Raw genomic sequence first — 25,715 nt, forward strand, 5'->3', positions numbered from 1 at the left:
GTCAACACCAGGATCTTTTGAGTCGTTCTTCATGCTTCGAAGTAGAAAGGACATGTAGGTTGGTAATTCAAGTATCCGGCAGGCTACTCACTAATTAAGATACTTAAGATAGTATTTGTTTTTCTGTTTTTTTGTCTTTTACTTTGAGCAATGAAGTAGATCGGTTGCACAGGGTTGAGGCCACGTCGTCAGAATTTCAATTCAACGTCGTCCTAAAGCAATACTCGTCGCCTGCTTCCTTCATCTATGGGCATCAGGAGTTTTTTTTCTCCCTCTACTATTCTATCAAGACGGTTATCGCTTACCTGTAATTTTGACTCCTTGTTCATTCATTACACTGTTTGCTGGTGCTGGTTCTCTTGCTTCATCTTCCCAGACGTTTCTATTTTATTAGGAGTCGCAAAAAAAAAAATAGCTTTTGGTTTAATGATCCACCTTTTTTTGGTACTTTCTTTCATATGTATGTTTCTGTTTGTTGCTTGGTGTTTCATGTATATCTTTGTTCATGTGCACAGTTAGGCTTTTTGCATGATTCTGTTGTTCCCTTTTTAAAAAATGTCTTCAGTTGAGGGCACCTGGGTGGCTCGGCCGGGTAAGCGTCTGCCTTCGGCTCAGGTCATGATCTTGGGGTCCTGGGATCCAATCCCGCCTGGGGCTCCCTGCTCAGCGGGGAGTCTGCTTCTCCCTCTGCCTCTACCCCTTCCCCTGCTTGTCTCTCCCTGTCTCTCTCTCTCACGCTCGCCAAAAAATAAAATCTTAAAATAGAAGAGTATCTAAAAGTTAAAAAAAAATAAAATGAAAATGTGTTCAATTGACTATCAAGTGCATGAAGTTTACACATTTTATTTTCTAGACTATGCGTTTCAGGTTATATATTCCCCCCTAATATCACAGGACCTGTTTGGGTTCACGGAACTCCCACATCCGGCTCCGCTAAATATTTTGTGATCTGTTTTATAGTGTGATGAACGAATTCTGTGGAATCCTGCTTTTGCTTTCCAAAGGTACAGGTGGGGAATGCTGATTGTCTTATAAATCATTTCACTCTTTGCATTTCAGGTACAGAATATGATTTCCGTAATAACATTTATCATTTGCAAAAAAAAAAAAAACTCCTTTGTGATCTAATATGTGCTCATTGAACAGAAATGTGCCAGAATGATGGGGAAAATGTGTGTCTACTCTGTGTTGAGATAAACGTTCTCGATCGTACCGTTCGATCGGCTTGCTAGTTTTAATTGGTCAGGTCTCATATCACCCACCTCTACGCTTGAAATGAGCCTGGATTCTCTATATATTGGCTCCGCGTTGTCCACACTTGTTGTCTTCTCGTTTTCAACCTGTTCGATGCGTTTCAAGGGAAAGTGTTCGATTTTCTCTTTGTCCTTGTGATGTGTTCATTTCTCCGTGTAATGGTGACAATGCTGCATTTGTGGCTAGGTTGTTCGATTCTGACCCCTTAACCGTTGCTGCATGTTCCCGATACATGGTTCCATTTTTCTTTAAGTAACAAATCTCGGGATCGACCATAATCATTTCTTCCTGAACAGGCTTTTTTCCTAACATACTGCTATTATCTCAGCTTTATTTGGGCTCCATTTTCCCCAATATTTACTTTCAAACTTTTGCGTTTTTATGCTTCAAAGGAGTCTCCTTGGATTTTTATTTTATTCTGTGTTCCCTCTTAGAAAAATCTGTCTCTTCAGAGGCAAGTTGAACTGTTTACATTTATTACTACGTCTGATATATTTGGACTGATTTTCTCTGACTTACTTTGTATATTCCACTGAACATTCCTTTTCTCCTTTTTCCTCCTTTTATTTTTTGCCTCTTCTTGGATTAAGTTAAATCTATTTTTATATTTCCTCTCTCCTGACATGAACATTATGAATTTTCTTTCCTTCTATTTCTTTTTCTTTCTTTCTCTTTCTTTCTTCCTTCCTCCCTCCCTTTCTTCCTTTCTTCTCTTTCTTTCTTTCTTTCTTTCTTTCTTTCTTTCTTTCTTTCTTTCTTTCTTTCTTTCCTTCCTTCCTTCCTTCCTTCCTTCCTTCCTTCCTTCCTTCCTTTTCTCTTTTTCTCTTTCCCTTTCTTTCATTTTCCTCTTTTCCCTCAAACACATGAGAATGGAAAGTAATATAACACCGTATATCAACTATACTTCAATTAAAAAAAAACATGAAAATGCATTGTTACAGGGCCAAAGTCAAACAATATTTCAGTAACAAACCTATATAGCCTTGAATTAAATTACCCCCATCTGGCAATGCCTACCAGCTCTTTTTGGATTTAAATATTTTCTGCAACACATCCTTGGGAAACTCCATGAAAATTCTGCACCGTTTCTGTTTGCTGGTTTGCAAGCTGATTCAATACCATTTGGTTTTTCTGATCATGGTAATCTGTAGGAAAGCCTAAAGGTCCCCCTGCATGGGTCTTACCCAATAAGATCTCAACGTGAATATTTGTGTGTCCTTTTATGCTAAAACATAATACCCCTGAAGATATCCTGACAACAGTAGCATATGTTCCTAAGTGGGGTTTGTTGCAAACGGACCACCAGCCATATCCCTCCCTGTCCAAGGCCTTTGCAGTGGGACTCAGCCCCTCCCCCATTGACAGGTAGAGTGCCTTTGCTCAAGCCTTGCATCTGAGCTGACATTCCACACCATGAGGTGGTCCTTGCCAGACCAGAAGAACCACCACCTGAAACCAGCCTCTGTTGCAAAACCAGAGATTCCCGAGTTGCAAAATAGTTGTTGATTTTAGGGACACGTGGGTGGCTCAGTTAGCTAAGCATCTGCTTTCGGCTCAGGTCATGATCCCAGGGTCCCGGGATCGAGTCCTTCATCGGGCTCCTTGCTCAGCAGGGAGTCTGCTTCTCCCTCTACCCCTCCCCATGCTCATGCTCTCTCTCATGCTCACTCTCTCTCAAATAAATAAATAAAATCTTAAAAAAAAATAGTTGTTGGTTTTAGCCATTGGTGTCAGGGGTGATGTATTAACGTGAAATACATAACTGATTTCATGTTGCTGCCCATTTCTTTTTTTTTTTTTTTAAGATTTTATTTATTCAACAGAGATAGAGACAGCCAGCGAGAGAGGGAACACAGCAGAGGAGTGGGAGAGGAAGAAGCAGGCTCATAGTGGAGGAGCCTGATGTGGGGCTCGATCCCAAAACGCCGGGATCACGCCCTGAGCCGAAGGCAGACTCTTAACCGCTGTGCCACCCAGGCGCCCCTGCTGCCTATTTCTGGACTCATATTTTCCAAGGAACATCGAATGCTAGTTCAATGTCTGAACATTTTATTTGTTTGTTTTTCTGCTCCTCATACTTTGTGCTGGACAGTGGAACCCATTTCTGTGCAGGGAAATAGGCTTATGCACAGAACTTTATTTTTCTCTGTTGGGTAGGTTTTATCAGCATTATAAAACCACAGTGACTGAGAAAATAAAGACCATAAAGCATGGCCATTATCAACAGCTCTCCAAATCAATGTCCCATAGGCCACTTGGCCATCTCAAGGGTTTGTGTGGGTTTGGAAGGGAAATATAGACGTGATCTTAACAAAACTGAAATGATCCTTCCTGATAACTTGTGGCTTTTGGAAATGTCCAGAATATCAGCTTTTCTAAAAAAAACATCCTACATACATAAAATTAATGAAAACAGGGCAAACTTAAATCCATGTTTACACAGTGTATGACTTTTAATCTTCCTGTTTAAAGGTATTTTGAATGTTGAGTACTTAAGAAATACTTAATACTTCACACTGCTTCATCGTGGTAAATGCCAAATAATTACTTAATAAAGTAATTAATATCTAATAAAATACTTAGAGGAGTTGGAGTATTTATTAGTTTCAACTTTTTTAGTTTTGCCAAAGAATGCCAGGACTAGTCACAATCTGGGGTTGCAACAGAATTTATTACACTGTCTTCCAAGTAGAGTTTAGCTCCCCTTCATAAACTAGGTGAGATCAAGTCCTTCAATGCACTGAAGTTGTGTTCAGAACAAACTAATTTAACATACGAAGCCTGGAGTCTATCTTACTAGCAACTGTGTTAGAATATATTTGCCAATTCCTACTGTTTTCATTCACGAAGCATTTCTGTGGGGGTCACGGCAGCAGCTAATGCTTGAACCCCAAAGTCTTGAGTCAGGAAAGATATCTATACCTGCTCACTTAGGACAGACGTCTCCACTGAGGTCACCTATGGGAACCATTAAACAGACAACGGCAGATACAAAGCCAGGAGAGAAGGAAGTCTGAGCTAACGCCATCTCCCAAGCCCATTCATCAAAGAAAAACACTTGTGGCTCACCTCTGTTGCCCAAATCCACACAAAAAAAGACAAATAATGGCCTATTGGTGCCTTGGCGAAGGCTACCCATCTCCCCACAGTCAACGCATGGCAAAACCGTTCACACTGAGTTCTTCCCTCCCATTTTTCAGGACGCCATGTCTAGACCCTTGAATAGATTATGAAAGCAGCAGGATATTTGGCAAATCTAAGTCCAGGAGAGATGAAATGACCTTCATAGGTTAACAGTCAGAGATTTGGATTCAGTAGGTGAGGGGCAAGACTCAATTTCCATTTCCATTGGGATCTCTGGCCCCCACTGGTGATGCTGGCCAGAGGGGCCATGCTCTGAATAGCTCTGGTCCAACGTGGACCACAACACAGGGAACCCCACGGGTCCTGCCCACGGGTCCTGGCTTCATAGTTTCCAACACTGTGGTTAGTGGATTTCAAACTCAGATGCCCGTGTAAAGGACAGACGTTCTAAAACAAGGAAGGCTCTGGTAGAAAATACTCCCCTCCTGTCTCCATCAGACATGACGGAATCTTTGGAAGAGAAACTCATGGTCCTAAAACTTCACCCAGCATTGGAAACTGGCTCATCCAAACAAGCTAACGCAAACTTTACTCTTCAGACGCAGGTGGTTATCGACTTAGGATGGTTCCACTTAGATTTTTTGACATGACAGTGGTGTGAAAGCAATCTGCCTGCGTTAGAAACCATCCTGGGAATTTTTAATTTTTAATTTGGATCTTCTCGCAAGCTAGCCACATGTAGGACGATCCTGTCTCAGGGAAGATCAGAAAAATGAACCCAATTGGTCATTACGATGAGCTTGGCCACTAGAGGTAAAAGAATGGGAAAGACCCCTCCAAGTGATACCCCGCGGGTTTCATGAAAAAAGGGGGTTCTCGCTAATGCAAAGGTTTTTCTCAACTTCGGATTGATTTCAAATGATCAAAAATGCATTCTCAGAACACAGCACACATTCAGCGTCCCTGTAACCTCTGTACCCTCTGATTTTGTTCTCCCGTTGATGAGATTTGCTTGCGCAACATGCGCCTTTTGCATCATTAACGTTGACACCTTTCAAGAGTCAGGTGCGTTACCAACGCCAATTCCCTGTTTTGAGTTGGGACTTAACCCCGAAGGGTTGGGTCTCATTTAAATTCATGAATTCAGCTTCCTGAGACATGGTCGTGCCTCAGCTCTTTCCTACCACATTTGGGCACACGATTCCCACGGCCACGTGCAACCATCACCACCGTGCATCTCCTCCTTCCTCGAGGGTGTCTTCCTTCTACTTTGGAGGCTTCCCGAGCCACCCTCCTTTGGGGTCTTTCTGCAAACATATTTATCATTCACTCATGACATTCTCATTCAAGAAAAGAACGTGCCTCCAATTTTTTTTTCTCACGTTGATGGGTAGTTTCTCAAGTGGAAATTTTTAAGAACCAGGAAAAGGAGCCCGTGGCTATTGTCTTTCCGTGAAGCATTCTCTGTAGATGGATATTATTGCAAAGTCAGCATTCAGGGGACCGGGGCTTATTTTAATTGCCAGGCGTAAGGTAATCCATCATTTAGAATCAATCCTACCTTTCTACCCTCTTCTGTGTTTAGAACCTCAGGGGAAGGGGATCTGCCTTGTTGAGAAAACAACAAAAAACCCTCTCCATTCTGCGCAGAAACGGCGATGTGCTTCGCCAACTCTTGGCGGCACAGCTCTTTCGCTCCCTCGTAAAGAAGGGGGACAAAACGAACTTCGAAAAGGTGTAAGAGTTTTGAAGACACGCTTTACGATTTTCACGAGACCACCAACTTTAAATTTCGTGAAAGATGGTTCATAGCGTTGGACTTTCTCCCTGAAATAGTAAATCATCTTACGTGGACTCTTGAGATTTCAAAATATCTTCTCCAGTGGCTTAAATGATGGCCTTTGCCTTCATCTCATGCCATAGATGGACCTGGCTTGAATAAATAAGCTTGCTCTTCAAAGTCAATACTTGGAGAGAGTCTAATTATTGCCATATAACGATCCATGCCCAGGAAAAATATTCTTAGTGGCAAACAGAAAAACGGTAACAATCCAAAGACGATGCGATGGTGAATTTTCTGACATCGTGTCCTACAATGAGGGGACACAGATCTTTAAAACAAAGAAGGACCCTTCACTAAGGATATGCTGGATCTAATTTCTGCATAGGAATTTTTTTTCTTTTTTTAATGGTGAATAGAGTGGAATCGTGGCAAGTCACCATCAAATAAGTGGGACAATGAGAAAATATTAAGGCTTTGTATTTATGCCCCCTCTCTCAATGTCTTTGAATGCTCTCTAAATTCAGAGAAAAATGAATGACCTATAACTTCACACCACTACACCACAGATGGCTTCTTCCTTTTGGTGAAATACCCAGAGATTGTTGGAGGCGACATTAGAGTGCCTGATTTTCCTTCTCACTCATTTATCTAGATGTTGCATAAATCCAGCTATCTGAATTAGCATGGTGCAAAGGAAAGCCACATACATGGTCTACAAAATCAAAATTTAATCATTGATCGAACATGTCATTTTTTTTTTCTTTGCACTTAGGGACTGTTTTGATATTCTATAACCTTAATTTTTTTTCTGGTGTTTTCTTATGGCATTTTCTCTGCAGATACTTTATGTAATTCTTGTATCTGGGTCATATATATATATATATATATATATATATATATATATATATATATGTAACTTATATGTAACTCATTTATATATAACTTCATCCTTACAATGAGTTTGCAAATTCCCCCCAAAAAAGCTCCTTTTCTTGGGACCTGAGTGTTCTGCAGTGAATTAAAAATAAAACTGCATCTTTCAGCTTAGGAATTTCTAGGAAGCCAGAAAAGATTATATCACCTAGCTTAGACCTAATCTCAACATATTTGTGCAAGAAGAAGAAACACACACACACAGAAATCACTCATCCAGAATAATCCAAGTAAATACGTTTGGGTAATGAACACAGAGAGGGTAAGAATGTTTCCCGCATCCCCAAAACCAAAATCCTAATAAACAAAACAACCTCTGATTCTCCAGCGTATTTCTTTTGAAAGACGGAGCGAAGAGAATGTGGTGATGTCTGCATGTTCCATCTGCAAGGATGAGCTGGACATGCGGAGAACAGAAATGCCTGTAGTTTCAACGTCCACGTCGAGACCGCATGTGGGGCACAGAGGTCGGCAGGGATGAGTTTTGTGGAGTGCCAGGCATGACATGCAAGTGGCAATGTTCCACGTTCCAAAATACACTTGTGTCTCGTTTAAATCTGCCCACGCCTACACGCCAAGCGTGTGAAGTCCTCCAAAATCACCTCCTTGGACCTAATCACACACTCAGAGGTCCTTCTATTGATCCACATGCTTGAAACTTCTCTCCTTCTAGAAACATCTTCAGAGCCCAGAGCACAATCTTTCATGTCTGCACTGAGCTCTCTTTCCTGCGACCCTCAGTGTATTTCATGCATTATTAACAACATTCCCCACAGAGATAAATCTCCATCCTTGCGAAAACGATTTCATTTTTGGGGGGCAATAATTCAGGTCGTTTTTCAGGGAAGTTTACAATGCCCTGAGAACACCCAGAAATAATTTTCCACAATACATTTGTTAAGTGACGGTATTAGGGACCGGAAAGAAGAAAGAAGACAGTTGGTATCGACGCTGCCCTTTTATACCTGGAATCTCGTTCCCCATAGTAACAAAAGTTCCTATAGAGCCTTTTCAGGTTTTATCAGCAGACGGAAGAGACCATCTCAGGACAGCAATGGAAAGCGTCATGGAAACAAGTTGTATTTGCGCTGGGTTGATCAAGCTTTTGAGAAAACACTTACCAGTTCAGCCAGTTCACCCAAGTGGCTTTGGGATGGTGTCAGGGAAGCCGGCTGCTTTCTAAAAATGTTGAGTTGTCCCAAGATCCCAACAAACAACAGCTGTGTCTCCAAGGAGAGATGTGTCTTGCGAAGCTAACGGCAGAGGAGGGAGGTTTGGGGAAGGTGTCGACGGACTGTTGTTGGTGTCACGCTGGCCAAGCAGAAACAGGAGTTTCCCCCAAGGATGGACAGGGTCGCCACAGCCCAATGGCTGGAATCCTCAGCTGCTACCACTGGACGGTGGCCATCATCACAATCCCACAAATCAGATCAACACACACTTAGTGCAAGACTCAGTATACCAACGGAAAATAGGCAGAGCCTCCTTAGGAACAGAAGTCTGGCCCATGACCTGCAGCAACGTGTCCAGGGGACCAGCCCTCATCTATGGGAACCAGCCCACAGACCCAACCTACTGTCTACACGTCAGACAAGCAGGAAGCCAGATGTCCATCCCCATGACAACCCAAGGAGCTGAACAATCCCATCTGCAGCAACCAGCCCCAAATGGCCAGGACTTGACCAGTAACTGATGGCTTCCCTACATGTTGACCTCACCTCTGTTAGGACCAACCAGAGGAAGCCACAGAGGCTCCCCTAACCAATCCCATGGGATACCCTAGTCTAGTGAGCCCCCTGGATCTTCCCCACACCACAGCCTCTGCTCAGGGCACCCCTGACGCCTTCTCTCCTCCCACCACACAACTGTCCCTCATCCCCGCCTGCCTACCAGTGCCCACCAGACACCAGTGAGGGTGGCCGACCCCCCTGCCGCACCAGCCTCTGAAGAAACCGGCTTCGCTTGCTCTCACGGAGGCAGGCGGGCTGTGTTTATTTCCACATGCACCGTGGCCCAACGCCCTAAATGGAAGCCCTACAACTTACCCAGCTTCTGGGAGAACTTCTGGGAGAACAACCAGGGAATCTTACAGAATGTGGGACAGACACACATGTCCCAGAACACCAACACCATGAACCATACTAGGAAAAAAAAAATGGACAAATTGGGCTTTATCGTAATCAAAAACACTTCTGTTCGGGGGACACAACATGAAGCAAGTTAAATGATACGCCATGCCCTGGAGAAGATAGGACATAAAATATTTATATTCATATATGTATTGTGTATTCAGAATGTCTAAAAAACTTAATCATAAAAGACAAACAACTCAATAACCTATAGACAAAATATTTGAACAAACACTTTACAAAATATATAGTATATATAGTAAATATATATTTATTATATAATATATAAGATACATATTTAACATTTCATTAGTTAATTATTATTTACATGGTAATTTATATAGTAATAAATAATAGTGTATTCATACAATATATTTATCAATTATATATTTTTATATGATATATATAATACACAAATAGGTATCTATTAAAATATATAAATTTTTAATTTATACATTTAGTTTTAAATTATTTTTATTTATTTAAAATTTACATTTTAGGGGCGCCTGGGTGGCACAGTGGTTAAGCGTCTGCCTTCGGCTCAGAGCGTGATCCCGGCGTTCTGGGATCAAGCCCCACATCAGGCTCTTCCGCTATGAGCCTGCTTCTTCCTCTCCCACTCCCCCTGCTTGTGTTCCCTCTCTCGCTGGCTGTCTCTATCTCTGTCGAATAAATAAATAAAATCTTAAAAATAAATAAATAAATAAATAAATAAATAAATAAATAAAATTTACATTTTATTTACAAATATATAAATATTTGTATGTACTTTATGTATGTACATAATAAATATATATTTATATATTTAACAAATATGTTTATATATTTTAATAAATAGATATTTATATATTTTAATAAATGCATATTTACGTATTTTAGTAAATGTGTATGTGTGCATTTCAATAAATATATAGTTGTATATTTTAAGAAATATGTATTTATATTTTTAATAAATATGTATTTATATATTTTAATAAATACCTATTTGTGTATCATATATAAATTATACTAATTTTTTTATATATGGGGCAAATAGGCATATAAACAATATTCAAAGTCATTAGTAAGGGGAGTAATGCAAACAAACGCCACCCCTTAAAAGGTGACAGTGACAACTTTTGCATGTGGACCAGCTGTGATCCTTTTGCCTTCTTGAGAGGGATGTAAAAAACAGCACAACTCCTTTGGAAGAACAGTCTGACATATGACCCAGAACGTCTGCCCCTAAATATTTAACCAAGAGAAACGCTCAGGGAAAAAAAGACTCGTACATCAGTACATTGTACCCTCACGCATAACAGCCCAAACAGGTCATGGGGTCAACAAATCACAGGAAACCGTGAGCATTGCAAAAACGTTTTAGAGAACAGCTCTCTCACTCCACCTGGGCATTCGCCTTTGCTCCTTTGCGGACACCTGCCATCTCTCCTCACGCTGGGGAGGTTCCCCAGCAGGTGACCCACACCACCTTCCCTCACCTCTTGGCTGATGTCACCTGCAGGTAACAGGGACACTGGTCTCCTAATCTCAGCACCCCTGTGGGACCTACGATCAGATGGTAACTATTCCATAGATGGGTTCCATGAGTCAGGTCCAGCCTCTGCTACAAATTAGCACCATTCACATTTTTCCACCTGTCAGACACACCTCACATAAGGTGCACGATAGGGAAACGCTAGCCTGCGTCCAAAATAATTGGTGTCTGACTTAAATAGGAAAATGCGAGTATTTGGTGCCATCTAGTGGGTGTGACGTGATATAAAGACCTAGAACAAGGTATCCCTTGACCGCGAATATGGGGAACACTTGGACCGTGTAAATGAAAGCCAACGAATCCCAGAATCTTTATTTCCCCAAAATAATTGTGAACTGACATTCAAAATGTCGACAACTGTATTTTTCTAATTAAAGTGAGTCTTGGCTTAATAGGTATGGGGTCTCTTTTTGGGGTGATTAAGGATCTATGGAGACTAGAGACAGGGGCCCCTCTCTTGCAGGACAATGTGAATGTATCACATGCCACCTGTGTGCTTTAAAATGGTTGCATTTATGTTATGGGAAAATTGCCATAAAAAGCGAAATTTTTTTAAAAATGAGGGTTGGTCCATAACATGATTTCCCCAATGAAAATAAGTCTTTAGAAACATGGCCTGTGTTGTCCCATACGGACCCTTTGGCACTTTCCCTCTCCCCACCCGTCACCTGGGCTGCTAAAACAGCCCCCACAGCCAACATCTCTGCCCCCCGATGTCCCCTCCCGTCTTTTCACGGCGGCCTTCGAAAATCATACGGTAGACTGTGTCACCGCCTTTCTGAACGTCTCTGGTTTTCATCCGAGCAACGTCTCCCAAGAGAAAGCCCTCGGTGTGCAGAGCCCTGACGTGGCCTCTGTGCACGTAGCCAAGGGGGCCGTTGGAAGCACCTGTCCCTTCTCTAAAATTCACCTTCCCTGGGGAGGAAGATGTGGGGAGAGGGAGCAGAAGGTCGGTGGGAGCAGCTGGTAGAATTTACTCCCGGAATTGAGAACCACAGGTTGCAGGGAACAGATAAAACCAACCCTTTTTTTTTTTCCTATTTAAGATTGATTGTAGAGCTACCCTATGATCCAGCCATTGCACTACTGGGTGTTTACCCCAAAGATACATAGTGAAGAGAAGGGCCATATGCACCCCAGTGTTCATAGCAGCATTGTGCACAATAGCTAAATCGTGGAAGGAGCCGAGATGCCCTTCCACAGATGACTGGATTAAGAAGTTGTGGTCCATATATACAATGGAATATTACTCAGCCATCAAAAAGAATGATTTCTCAACATTTGCAGCAACATGGACGGGACTGGAGGAGATAATGCTAAGGGAAATAAGTCAAGCAGAGAAAGACAATTATATGCTTTCACTCATCTATGGAACATAAGAAGTAGGAAGATCAGTAGGGGAAGAAAGGGATAAAGAAGGGGGGGTAATCAGAAGGGGGAATGAACCATGAGAGACTATGGACTATGAGAAACAAACTGAGGGCTTCAGAGGGGAGGGGGGTGGGGGAATGGGATAGACCAGTGATGGGTAGTAAGGAGGGCACATATTGCATGGAGCACTGGGTGTTATACGCAACTAATGAATCATGGAACTTTACATCAAAAACTAAGGATGTACTGTATGGTGACTAACATAACATAATAAAAGATTATTATTTAAAAAAATAAAAAATAAAGCCTTTGGGGAAAAAAAGATTGACTGTAGAATGATCTTTAGTTGGCTTTCATTTCTTAGAGAAGAAGCATCTCTTTTCTGCCAGAGTTACTGATGTACAACGGACACATAAAACCGTATCTATTTATAAGCTCTACAGTGTGATGATTTGAGACACACAGACACTGTGAACTGATCACCGTAATCCAATTACTGCATCACCTCACATCTACCTGTATGCCTGCACACCTGCCATCTACTCTCTTAGCAAACTCCCAGTATACGATAGGCTGTCATCAAGCATAACTGCCTTGCTGAGGGCACCTGGGGGGCTCAGTCGGCGATGCATCTGCCTTTGGCTAAGGACGTGATCCCAGGGTCCTGGGACCGAGCCCCGCGTAGGGCTCCTTGCTCAGCGGGGAGCCTGCTTCTCCTTCTCCCTCTGCTGCTCCCCCTGCTTGTGTTCTCTCTCTGACAAATAAATAAATAAATAAATAAATAAATAAATAAATAAATAAGATCTTAAATACATATATATATATATATATATATATATATATATATATATATATATAAAAAACCACCTTGCTGTGCATTAGATCCCAAGGACTTATTGTTCGCATCACCGAACACTTATGCCTCTACCCAACATCTCCCCACATACCCACGACCTAGCCCCTGGCCACCACCATTCTTCTGTCGGCTTCCGTGAGTGTAACTTGTTGCTGATTCCATGTATAAGTGAGACGGTACAATATTTGTCCTGCTGCTCCTTGGGTATCTCACTTGATGCCCTCAAGGTCCATCCATGTGGTCCCAAAAGGCAGGACTTCCTCCTTTTTAAGACTGCATAATGTCGCATTGTATGTCCAGACCACATTATCCATTCATGCACCAATGGAGACGGGTTGCTTCCTTCTCTTGGCTATTGTGAGGAATGCTGCAAAGAAACATAGGGGTGTTTATATCTTTCTGAATTAATGTGTTCGTTGGGAGGGGGTGATAAATACCCAGGTGTGGGATTACTAAATCATATGGCATTTCTATGTTTAACTTTTTGAGGAACCCACAGGGTGTTTTGCTGAGGGAAGTAAGTCAGAAGGAGGAAGACGAGGGCCCTGTGATTTCACGTAGACGTGGACTCTGAGAAAACAGAACAAAGAGGACAAACGTGGTTGCCAGAGAGGAGGGGAGCCCTGTGTTCTCTCCCCCCAGCCCCGCCTCAACCATCTGCCGCCTTGTGGCTTTCCGTGCTTCCTACTGTTGAATGGCACTCTATCAACATCAACAGGGGGTCCGGTTGTCCCCGCGGTAAGCACAGGACAATGCTCTTACGTGGAGCACCCAAGTGCTCAGAGGGTGCTTATGTCAATGCCATTGTTCCCAGAATTAATTAGGGGCATTAGTAAGTCCTTCCGACGGGAATGCAGAGTGTGACTGTGCTGGGAAGGGAAAGCACTATGCAAACAGCTCTGAAAAACCACGGATTGTTGTTTGGTTCTTTGTCCCCAGAGCGTTCCGTAACTTGCTGTGCAGGAGGGAGTGACCTGTTCGCCTTGTCTTCCCCCAACCTCTCCAGGGCAGCGATCTGCAAACAGAGTGAACTCTTCATGCCCCAGGACTCATTTCTCTGCAGAGACCCTGTGCCTTTCCCTCGCCACCTGTGGTATGCTCCAGGTCCTGCGCAAGGAGGTCTTGCCGGGTATCCCAAAGCACCCGGGACCCCAGGCCATCTTGAGTCCTTCTGGATGGCCAGGGACAGCAGGATGACCAGCTCTCGAATGGAGCATCAGCATACTCCTGCCCCTTCGTGGTTCTGACCCAGGAAGCAAGCACGTCCTCCATGCAGCCTGCCTCGTTCCGGCGCAATGGAGAGCCCGAGATCCTATTTCGATAAGGAAACCTCGCGAGCTGCATTCCGTCAGACAGAAAGGGGAGAAATAAAATAAAAGTAAAAACGGAGACATCGCGATTACGTTCAACCCTCCAAAATGTGGCAGCGCTCTGTGCCCATCAATAATTGATGAAAACGCCCAACGTTGATTCTCTTGTAATAATCGCCTATTGCATTGCTTATGCAAATGCAACTCCAAGTGTTTAATATTCTGCTTGCACCACGTTCTCTTTTGCTGGAAGGGCGATTCCAGATAGAAATTTTGTTTTTTGCCATTGTTTGCTTTTTCATTAGCATTACTTCTCTTGCCTTGGGGTTATAGAGTAGAAAGCCTCATGTTCTGTTTTTCTTAACTGTGTTTTCAGGTAGGTACATTCTACTACATTCTATCTGTCTATGTATCTATCATCTATCTATCCATCCATCTTTCTATTTATCAATCTATCATCTATCCCTCCATCATCTACCCATCCACCCATCCAATCATTTATTCTATCTATCTATCTATCTATCTATCTATCTATCTATCTATCTATCTATCTATTGACACACCCGCACACCTGTCCATCCACCCATCCAGCCACCCACCCTTCTATCTTATCTATGTATCTATCAATGTATCTATCTATCTATCTATCTATCTATCTATCTATCTATCTATCATCTATCCATCTATCTATCCACCTATTATCTATCAATATCTATCTGTGTATTTATCTAGCTATCTATGTATGTCTGTATGTATCCATGTACCTATCCATGTATTTATCTATACCTATGTAACTATATATCTAACATCCAGACATCTATTCATCTATCTATGTATATATGCATCTATCTACATCTATCCATCTATGTATCTACCTATTACATATTTTAAAAATTACATATATATATATATATAATTTCCATTCACACAACTATGACATTAATTAAATCCCAACTAATAAAAATTATATTCTACAAGCTTGGTGTAGCAGCAAGGCACAGTATTTGACCCTGGGACCAAGGTACATCCCATGGGGCTGAGAAATCACTTACTTTGTTTGACGTTATCCTTTTCATTGGCCTTCAACCTAGAAAAGCATAGAGATGCTTTTTCGTCTTAAAATGCAGTGGTCCTGTGGTTACAGGATGCTTGGGCTCTGAGCGTAGGGCTGCTGTGTGTTAACACGTAGCCCTGGCATGGCCCCACAGGACCCTCTGGGATGACGGGGTGGTGCTGGCTCGTCAGAACACCCTGAAGGCCAACATGCTCGCCCAAGGGGCATACTTTACAAAGAAAGTTGTGTCCTGGGAACACGGCCCTCATAAACACCTGTTCTTACAGTGGATCTCTGACTTCTTTGGATGATTTTTTAATGGCTCTTTCCTGTTCTTTCCCTTTAGCAACCACCGTGAGAATGAAGGAAACTGTCTCCACACAAAGGCTGTTCTCTGTATGAACTCAGCCCAGGCCGGAATAACCGCACTCTGCTCTAATCCCATTGTCTGTTCTTTCCTCTCTCCGTGCTTGACAAGAACTGGATCCTTCTCCAAGCTACCAGTTTTGTTTATGGCCAGCATGAGGGCCTGGTGGGAAAATGTTGACCTTTGTGGCCACACTTGTCCTGAGAAATCACTCCTGAGTCACTTGGCTCATGCATGGATTCGCTTTCCAGCTGAACTTCCTCATCCCCAGAAGCCAGTTTGCAGAAACCGCCATCTCCCCCTCACTGAGTTTTACCTAGGACATGCCCGTCTCAGGCCTTCCACCCATGGTCAGCTGATCCGAAAAAGTCCCTTAGAATCATAGAATCAACGACTCTTTAAGAGGCCCTGGGACCAAGGCCAAAGACATCATCTAGTTTCAGTGGTTGTGTGTAGGTTGGCCCAAGCTCCTCTCCTCCATTCCAACACTTCCCTCAACAGCTGCCTCTATTGCCCGAGTGAGCACAGGAGTGGGTGCCCCTAAATAAATGGGCATCGAGTATCCATCCATCCATACTGCTAGTGTGAGAGTCCCTGTGTAGACTCTACTACCACCACTCACCTACTGCATACCCCGCCACGCCAAACACCTGCCACCTGCCAGCCAACACCAGGTGCGCTGCTCCGTGCAGCCTTCCAGACACAAGGTAAAATGGTTCTTTGGTCTCGGCTTGCTTATGGAGGCACTGATGTTTGAAATAATCACTCACTATGGAAAGCCTCGCTGTTTTAGAACAGAGGGTTGAAAAGGAAACAAATAAAATGAACATAGAGATAGAAGGATTGAAGAAATGAACTGAGTTGTAATCCCAATGAAGGGGGAAAAGTTAGGACTATATAGGAGGACTGCCTAGTTATCCTGGAAGAAGCCTTTTGATGGGAAAATAAAACTCAACCCCCTTTTATATGTTAGTTTCACAGTGACCACAAATTGGGTGGCTTAAGATAACAGAGATTTATCCTCCCACAGCTCTGGAGACCAGACGTCTGAGATCCAGGCGGGGCAGGACCACTGAGATCCAGGCGGGGCCCGGCTGTGCTCCCTCTGGAGGCTCCAGGAGAGGGTCCTTCCTGCCTCTTGCAGCTTCTGGGGCTCTAGGCGTCCCTGGGCTCGTGGTCACATCCTTCCCATCTGTCTCCATCTTCCCGTGGCTTCTCCTCTGTGTCTGTGTGTCCTCTTGTGTCTCTTATAAGGACCCCTGTCATTGAATTCAAGGCCACCCTGATCCAGGATGAGCTCATCTCAAAATCCATACCTTCGTTGCAACTACAAACTTTATCCAAAAAAAAAAAGCTTGCATTCACAGGTTCTGCATGTCAGGATCTGGACATATCTTGGGGGGGGGGGGGGGCACAACATAAACAGTATCCACTTAAAAATTGAAATAGTCACTCACCCTTTCTTGAAAGAAGCACACATTTTTCTCCTGTATCTCTTCCCGTTGCTGTTGCTGCCTTTCAAGATGACATCATCATATGCTTCTGTCTACCTCTGTGACAACCGAAATCCTCAGCCTGCTGGATAATAGAACCATGCACTTCTTAAGAATAAATCCATAGTTTATTTACCAGAAAATCCATACAATGCTTTGCACATAATAAGCACATAATGTTTGCCCAATTGACATGAATTTACCCAAAGCATAAGCCCTTCACTTTTGTTTTTAAAAAAGAGGGCTATTTTCCCACATCATTTCAGAGTTGTTCCCTAGTTATGCGTGGCCTTTCTGTGAAACCATACAGATATTTTTTTTTCATTTCATGCATCATTTGCTGAAATGCCCTTTAAAATGTAATGGAACATGGAGCTTTAGGAAACAAAACTCTGCAGAAAATAAATTATCTTCTCTCTTTGGAGTGGGACCCAAAGGTCTCACCTTATTAACAATGTCAGGGACTCTCCAAAAGCAGGGGACTCTCCTGAGCCGTGAAGACAGCTGAACTCCAGCTTAAGGGGGGTCCTCAGTAATCAGACACAAGCACCCAGGCACGGGCCACAGCGGCCGGTACCAGAGTCCCGCCACGAAGTTCACGTGCAGAGGACACAAGGAAAGAGAGCTTTGAAGGGGAATTACGACAGAGCCGTGAATCACATCACCGCATGATATCGCTTCCCTTGACCAAGAGCAAAGTACTCTGCACGTGGAAAACGCACTTTGTGAGTGAGGGTCATGCTAAGCTGTTTTAACCGATGGACCACACATGTCACTGTGTGTAGCATATAGCCAGTGTTCAGGTCAAAGATGAATGTTTCTTTTCTTCTTCTTTTTTTTTAAAGATTATATTTATTTATTTGACAGAGAGAGAGAGAGACAGCCAGCGAGAGAGGGAACACAAGCAGGGGGAGTGGGAGAGGAAGAAGCAGGCTCCCAGCGGAGGAGCCCGATGCGGGGCTCGATCCCAGAATGCCAGGATCACGCCCTGAGCCGAAGGCAGACGCTTAACGACTGAGCCACCCAGGCGCCCCAAAGATGAATGTTTCTGGCTGGCTGGTCATGCCGCTCAAGAGTGGGTTCAGGCAACCTGTGTTTTTGCACCTTGTGGCTCTCACACCTGCAGCCCTTTCCAAGCTCACTTGGATTGTCAATATTTGATCAGAGGAGGGAGGATGGAGAAGCTGTATTCGTTTGATGGGCTGCCATAGGCAAATCCCACAGACCAGATGGCTCAAACCACAGACATTTAATTCCTCCCAGTCCTGGAGGCTGGGAGTCTGAGATCCAGGTGGGGCCAAGGCTGGTTCCTCCTGAGGTCTCTCTCCCTGGCATGGAGACGCTGTGTTCTCCCTGTGTCCTCACATGGTCATCCCTCTATGCGAGCCTGTGTCCTCATCCCCTCTTCTAATAAGAACTCCAGTCTTATGGGATCAGGGCCCATCCTCATGACCTCATTCTACCTTAATCCCCTCTTCAAAGACCCCCACCTCCAAATACAGTCTCATTCTGAGGTCCTGGGAGTTACGGCTTTGACATATGAGTTTTGTAGATAAACAATCCATCCCATAACAGGAGTCATGCCCACTTCTTACCAGCTGGGCCAGAAACGAAATGCATGATTTGACACACTCCGTTGGCAAGACGTCATCCTATGGGCCCATCTAGATGCCCAGGTGGGGGTGGGAAGCTGGCTGACATAGACTCGGGTGTGCTAATCATCTCCCCACACAGAGTCAGCCCAGTAGACAAGGAGTGTGGATATCTGATAGACAGCCTCCACCACACTTTGGGAGACACCTTTCGGGCTTCAGACTAACAAAATTCCATTGTCCACTTGGGGTCTCCGTCATGGGAGAGATCACCCCTATGATTCACCTCTTCTCTTAGTCCGTCACCTCTCCTTGTGAACACCATTACTGAGACAATATTACGATCTGATGCTTCTATTTCTGTAATAGGCTTGTGCTTTTAAATGGCCTCCAAACCAGGGTGCTTCTTCGATTTGTTTATTTCACTGACTTTAATTAAGTGAAAGGGGAAAATCTCTCAATTATTGGCATGGTCATACATCAGGTGTGGTCAGGAGCCAGGATGTTGGGGCCCCAAAAGTGAGTGTTGAAAAGGAACCCTGGCTGAATGAGAACCCTCTGCAGGATGACATCCAAGCATGAGTTCTGCACTCAGTGAAGATTTATTTAACGTACGCAGTATTCGAGACCCGTGCCCGGCATTAGGAACCAGAAGATGTGTGATATCCAGGGCATTGGTCTTTGACCGCCTCCCAGTCTGGATGTCTAGATAGGACGGCACACCTGTAAAGAAATCACTGCAGCAAAATGAGATAAGTACCCCAACAAAAGCGTGTGCCAAATAGATAAGCAGGGGCAAAGGGGATTCTCTTCTAGTCTCCTGCGCTCTGGCGGCAGAGAGCCTGAGCGATACTTATCGTTAAAGAGCCCGGGTGGTTTCCACAAATGGACAAACGCTGTTCTATTTCCGTAGGTAACCATGATCTTGGGAATGCTGCAACCAAATGAGGAATCCCAGACAGTGCAGAGTCCGGGGCCAAGGTGACATGCTCAGGTCCCATTGTTCTCAGAAACAACGGTGCAATTTGAGCTCCCCTAATGCCATCGGGGAGGGTAGGGAGGGACGTGACTGCAGACCCAGGAAAGCCTCTCTGGCCGCCTGCAAGAAAAGGATTTCCCCAGCCCCCAGTGTGCAGACCGCCATCCCTGATCTCCATCAGCCTCCTCCACCATGCAATGCGACACACCGAGAGCCCGGGGAAGCGGAAGGAAGACCTCCGAGGGTTGTGTCATCTTGAATTCATTTCACTGAGTGCCATCAGGCAGAGGGGGCTTCTTCTCCAACTTGAGGTTTTGTCTCCCTGACCCTGGACCAGAGGGAAGTGTTGATGCTTTTCTCCAAGACCTGATTAGCTTCAGATGCCCTACTCTTTATCAATATGGGGGCGGGAACCATCCCACCATATGGCTTCCTACTGCTGCTTTTCAACAGCATGGCAATGGATGAAGAGAATGCGGTGCATCCACACAACAGATCATGACAGTGTTAAAAAGGAAGGACATTCTGACACCTGCTCCAACGTGGGAGGACCTTGCAGAGACGACACCGGGTGACATAAGCCAGTCACAAAAGGACAAATCCTGTAGGATTCCACTCATAAGAGGCCCCCCAGAGGAGTCACATCCCCAGTGACAGAAAGTAGATGGTGGCACCAGGGGCTGGGGGAGGAGGATAAGGAGTTAGTGTCTCATGAGGACAGAGTTTTGGTTTTATATGATGAAAAACTTATGGAGATGGGTGGTGGGGTAGTTTTACAACAACGTGAATATATTTAGCACTACTGAACTCTACACTGAGAAGTAGTCAAGATGGTAAATTTTACATGATGCCTATTTTACCACAATTAAAAATTAAGAGGAAAGCCATGATCGTTTGGAATCATGGATACAAAATGCATCCTGTTTGGATAGAAAGACTCTACAGGCATTTCACGGGCCCCTAGCTCCACATATTAATGGATGCGAAGCAGCTAGTTCTTCTGCCGACTCTTGTTGGGATAGTCTGGCCCGTGGTGGATTCATGATTTAAATTAGAAGGTCATTTTTGAATGCGGGTTGCAGGGATATGATTTGCTCTTTGATGAAAACACCCCAACTGTGCTTCTCTGCTCCCTTTTGCCTTCCCACGGGAGCAAGGCTGGGTTATCCCATGACACACCAAGCGTGTGCGGGACCACCCTTTCACACAGGACGCTCCTGAGATTATCGGAAGGAATCCTTCAGTCAGGAATCCATGCCCACGTGCCCGATTCCCTACAAAACTCTCTGACCAGAGCAAGAGTGGTCCCCCCAGCAGGTGACTTCGTCTCTATCCCTTAACTCAACTATATCCACTCTTCAGAGCCATGTTCCACAGTCCATAATCCCCATGAAAGAATCATTGGCTCCATCATTAGAAGGAACAATATTTTGCATACGGCACTGAATATTTTTTACATGATTCTTGTGAAAATAACCACCTGCAAATCCAACATTCTAGATGTGATTCTCTCAGCAATGGCACTTTCTTGGCATTTTCTGTGATACATACCCATCCCTGAAGCCCTGCTTACATGTCTTCAGAGCGTATGTGTATGCCAAACGCTGACACTTAAGCAAATACTTCAGAATTGACTGCCCAGAATCTTGTTCACTGGGCCCACATGGATATGACTTTAATAACATCATTGCATATACTTGGTCAAATGGTCAAACCCTTGGAAATAAGGATTTATTTCAATGTTTAATTCCACCAATGCAACTATGCATTGCACAAAATATTTTTTTTAAATATTTAAAATATTTAAGACTGCATCTTCAGGTTGCCAAGCTAGTAGGGAATTCTCAGATTCCAAAAGTCTAATACGAAGGTAAGAAGTCAGAAAGATAAGCTGGGCACTGTAGACTGGACAGAAATTAAGATATCATTTTCATAGATCCATGAAGTCAGATATGCACCCATCCCACATAAAAAATTGTCCTCGCCAAAAGATGCCAACCCAATTGTGGGAAATAATAAATGCTTGTTGTTTCAAGCCACTCACTGTTGGAAGCAATCATTGGGTAGCCCGCGATGATTGCTGCCATTTTGTACCTTATGTCACTGAACACATGTAAGTTTTACCCACAATCTTTATAGGCTACTCAAGCATACAGGTGATCTTCATTATTGGCACGTGCCATAGATGAAAATTTGCCTACTTGCTAAAATGTATCTGTGACCCCCAAACCAACACTTCCAGCCCTTTCAAGGTCATGTAATAGTGAAGTGGCACCCAGTACTCCTGAGCACAACGAGGCTGCCATGTGCCACATGCAGAAAATCCATGTGTTAGAGAAACTTCATTCAGATGTTGGTTCTAGCATCCTTGGCTCTGAGTTCAATGTGAACGAATCAACAATAGAATTTAAATAAAATATCTTTAGACATAAATGCACATAAAACAAAATTATGTGTTGATTGGTTGTTGAAATGTGACCGAGGTTGCAGGAACCTGACTCCCTATTTCCCTAGGAACAAAGGTTTAGTGTTTGCTAATTTAGTGTTTGCAGCAAGTAAAATAACAACCACACAATTTTAGAATGACTCAGCGGGTTTTCTCCCAGTCATATGGTACGATTACATATAATTATATAAAAATAGTCAACTTTAGATCTGATAAGTTAATTAAAGTATATGAAGAAAGCACACTTAAATTTATTTTAAAAGTTGCACTATAGTGTCTAACTACTAGATTATTAGCTATAAATAAGACAGATTGTCAATAAATAATTAAATTCAGAGAAGGCCAAAAGAGAGAGAGAAAGAGAGAAATGCAAGACAAATGCAAATACAACCATTAACTGTAGATATAAATCCAGATAACACTCAACCACTGGGGAATGAAATATGTTATAAACTTTGGCAAGCCACCTGGCAGAATTGTATCAAAATTGCATAGAACTTTTGCCCTGCCATTTTGCATCTAGATATTTGCTTGTACACTCTCACTGAGGGAAAACAATGACACCAGGATGTTCCCTGCATCATTATCTATAATGCGAATACCATAAAAACCCAGAAAACAACCTGGACTATTCATTAGCACATCCAGAAGCCCCAGTTCTGTGCTTCCCCCATCCCGGAGGAGACTGGAGCAGATGGCTGCCAGCCTGTATTACGGAAGCACCGGTCCTACCAGCAATGACCAGCAGGATGGTCAGGGCACTGATGCTCTTCAGAAAGCTCCAGGCTGCAGGCAGTGAGGAAAGCCAGACAAAGCCACACAAAACCCTCATTTAGAGATATATCTCCAGGGATGCCTGAGTGGCACAGCGGTTGAGCGTCTGCCTTTGGCTCGGGGCGTGATCCCGGCATTCTGGGATGGAGCCCCACATCAGGCTCCTCTGCTGGGAGCCTGCTTCTTCCTCTCCCACTCCCCCTGCTTGTGTTCCCTCTCTCGCTGGCTGTCTCTATCTCTGTCGGATAAATAAATAAAATCTTTAAAAAAAAAAAAGAAATATATTTCCAGGTCCCCATCATAATTCAAACAGTCCAGGCTCAACATTAAGAAATATTCTCCCGCGAAGCCAAACCTAGCACCACTCTGCTCAACAATGAATCGAGCCCATACAGCAAGTGGCTTGGTTTCCTATTTAAAGACAGTTTACTTTTTCCATAAGAATGTCTGAAAAGCAACGACAATTTGCAAAGATGTTACACGGAGACAGAACTTTACACAGCTAGGAGATGTGCCAAGTGCATTGAGAAATGTCGTTGTCATATAATTGTTATATGATTTATTATTATTTATTATTATTTTATATTATTTATTATTATATTGTTATATTATTTGTTGTTATATTATTTATGTTATATTATTATTCTTGTTATATTATTTTTTTTTAAGATTTTATTTATTTATTTGAGAGAGAGAGCGCAAGGTCATGAATGGCGGGAAGGGGCAGAGGGAGAAGCAGACTCCCTGCTGAGCAGGGAGCCCTATGCGGGGCTCAATCCTGAGACCCTGGGATCATGACCTGTGCCAGAGGGAGATTTTTACCGACTGAGCCCCCCCAGGCACCCAGCTTCTCGTTTAATAAGAAGGTCCCAGAAATGCTTATGATGAGTTTACACGTAATTGGATTTTGTGATTTTTTTTAAAGGATGCGGACACCCGATGTGCTCCCAGTGTCTCACACATGACTTTTCCACCATGAAAACATACCAAAGAGTTTCCAGGTGGGAATTTACCAGAAACATAAGGTAGAAGTAAGCCGTCAAGTGTTTTTCAATATACAAAAATATGTCAGTTAGAATAAACAAAATCAGAGATGCCCGTTTCACATTACATTTAAAAGCATTTTACTTTCAAAAACATTGTGTCAACTATGCTTCAATTAAAAAGGAGGGGGGAGTTTTTTACTTTCTGGAAACTGAAAGAAACTTGTCTATTCTGCACCTTTCCATCCTGGATTGATGCATGACGTCAATCCCACTGCTCACTACATTTTTTGTTAACTATAGAGCCTGGAAGACCTGTTCGTTCCCCCTCTGGCCTTGACTTGGGGCTAAAGATGGTTGTCACAGACTGAATGTGTGTGCCCCTTAACCCCCGGAAATTCATATGTGGAAGCCCTAACCTCCAACTGGATGGTCTGAGGAGGGAGCATCTTCTGGAGGTCATTAGGGTTATATCAGGTCATGCCATGGGGTCCCCATGATGGAACTCGTGTCCTTATAAGATGAGCAGAAGACCCCAGAGCTCTCTCTCTCCATCACGTGAGGACACAGGACAAAGATGGCATCCTGAAAGCCAAACGCTGGTAGCAACGGTTGGGTCCCGAGGAGCGTGACAACATGTGAGGCACCCACATTCTGTGCTTCTGTAAGACACACATTAGCTCAACATGACGAGTAAACAACTGCCTGCATTTTATTGATGGGCAAAAATTGGTTCATATCCCTTCTAGAGTTGAAGCAACAATTAATTGCATCCCAGGGCACCTCGGTGGCTCAGTCAGTTCAGCGACTGCCTTGGGCTCAGGTCATGATTCCAGGGTCCTGGCATCGAGTCCCACATCAGGCTCCTTGCTCAGCGGGGAGACTGCTTCTCGCTCTCCCTCTGCTGCTCCCACTGCTTGTGCTCTCTTTCTCTGTCTCTCCCTCTTTCTCTGTGTCAAATAAATGAATAAAATCTTTTTAAAATATGGTTGCATCCCTAAAATTTAAGGCTAATCCATTTTCCAAACCAGTACTAGGAAGGTACCAGTTCATATGTACTTACCTCTAAAATGGCATGTGTCCTCAATTTCCAATTGCACTAGAAGCTTCCACTTGTTTGTTCTGTCCCTCTGATTGGCAGTGTAAGTTCCCCAAGGCTGCTTTAGTCAGTGACCACAAACTGCATGTCATAGGTAAGTGTATGAGTTTCCTGGGGTGGCCATAACAAATAACCACAATCTGGGGCGGGGGGCTGAAAATATTACACAGGTGTCTTCCCCCAGCTCTGGAGACCAGAAGTCTGAGATCCAGGTGGGGCAGGACCACTGAGATCCAGGCGGGGCAGGGCTGCTGAGATCCAGGCGGGACGGGGCCGTGCTCCCTCCTGAGGCTCCTGTCCTTCCTGCCTCTTCCAGTTTCTGGGGCTCCAGGCATCCCTGGGCTGTGGCCACGTCCCTCCCATCTCTGCCTCCGTCCTCACATGGCTTCTCCTCTGTGTCTGTGTCTCTCCTTTTCTGTCTCTTGTAGGGACACTTGTCATTGGATGTAGAACCCACCCCAAGTCCAGAATGGACTCATCTCATGATCCTTAATTAATGCCATCTGCAAAGACCTTATTTCCAAATAAGCTCACATTCCAAGGTTCCAGATGGCCATGTATTTTGGAGAGAATCCTCTTTAGCTCACAACTTTAGGAATTCAAAATGCTCTGAAGCTGATCTCACTGTACAACCCATGTCATAAACGGTAAAGTGACATGTGTTCCCCACCAGA

Source organism: Ursus americanus, chromosome X (genome assembly GCF_024610735.1).
Source record: "Ursus americanus isolate L20-20 chromosome X, mUrsAme1.1.p, whole genome shotgun sequence".
NCBI classification, from domain to species: Eukaryota; Metazoa; Chordata; class Mammalia; order Carnivora; family Ursidae; genus Ursus; species Ursus americanus.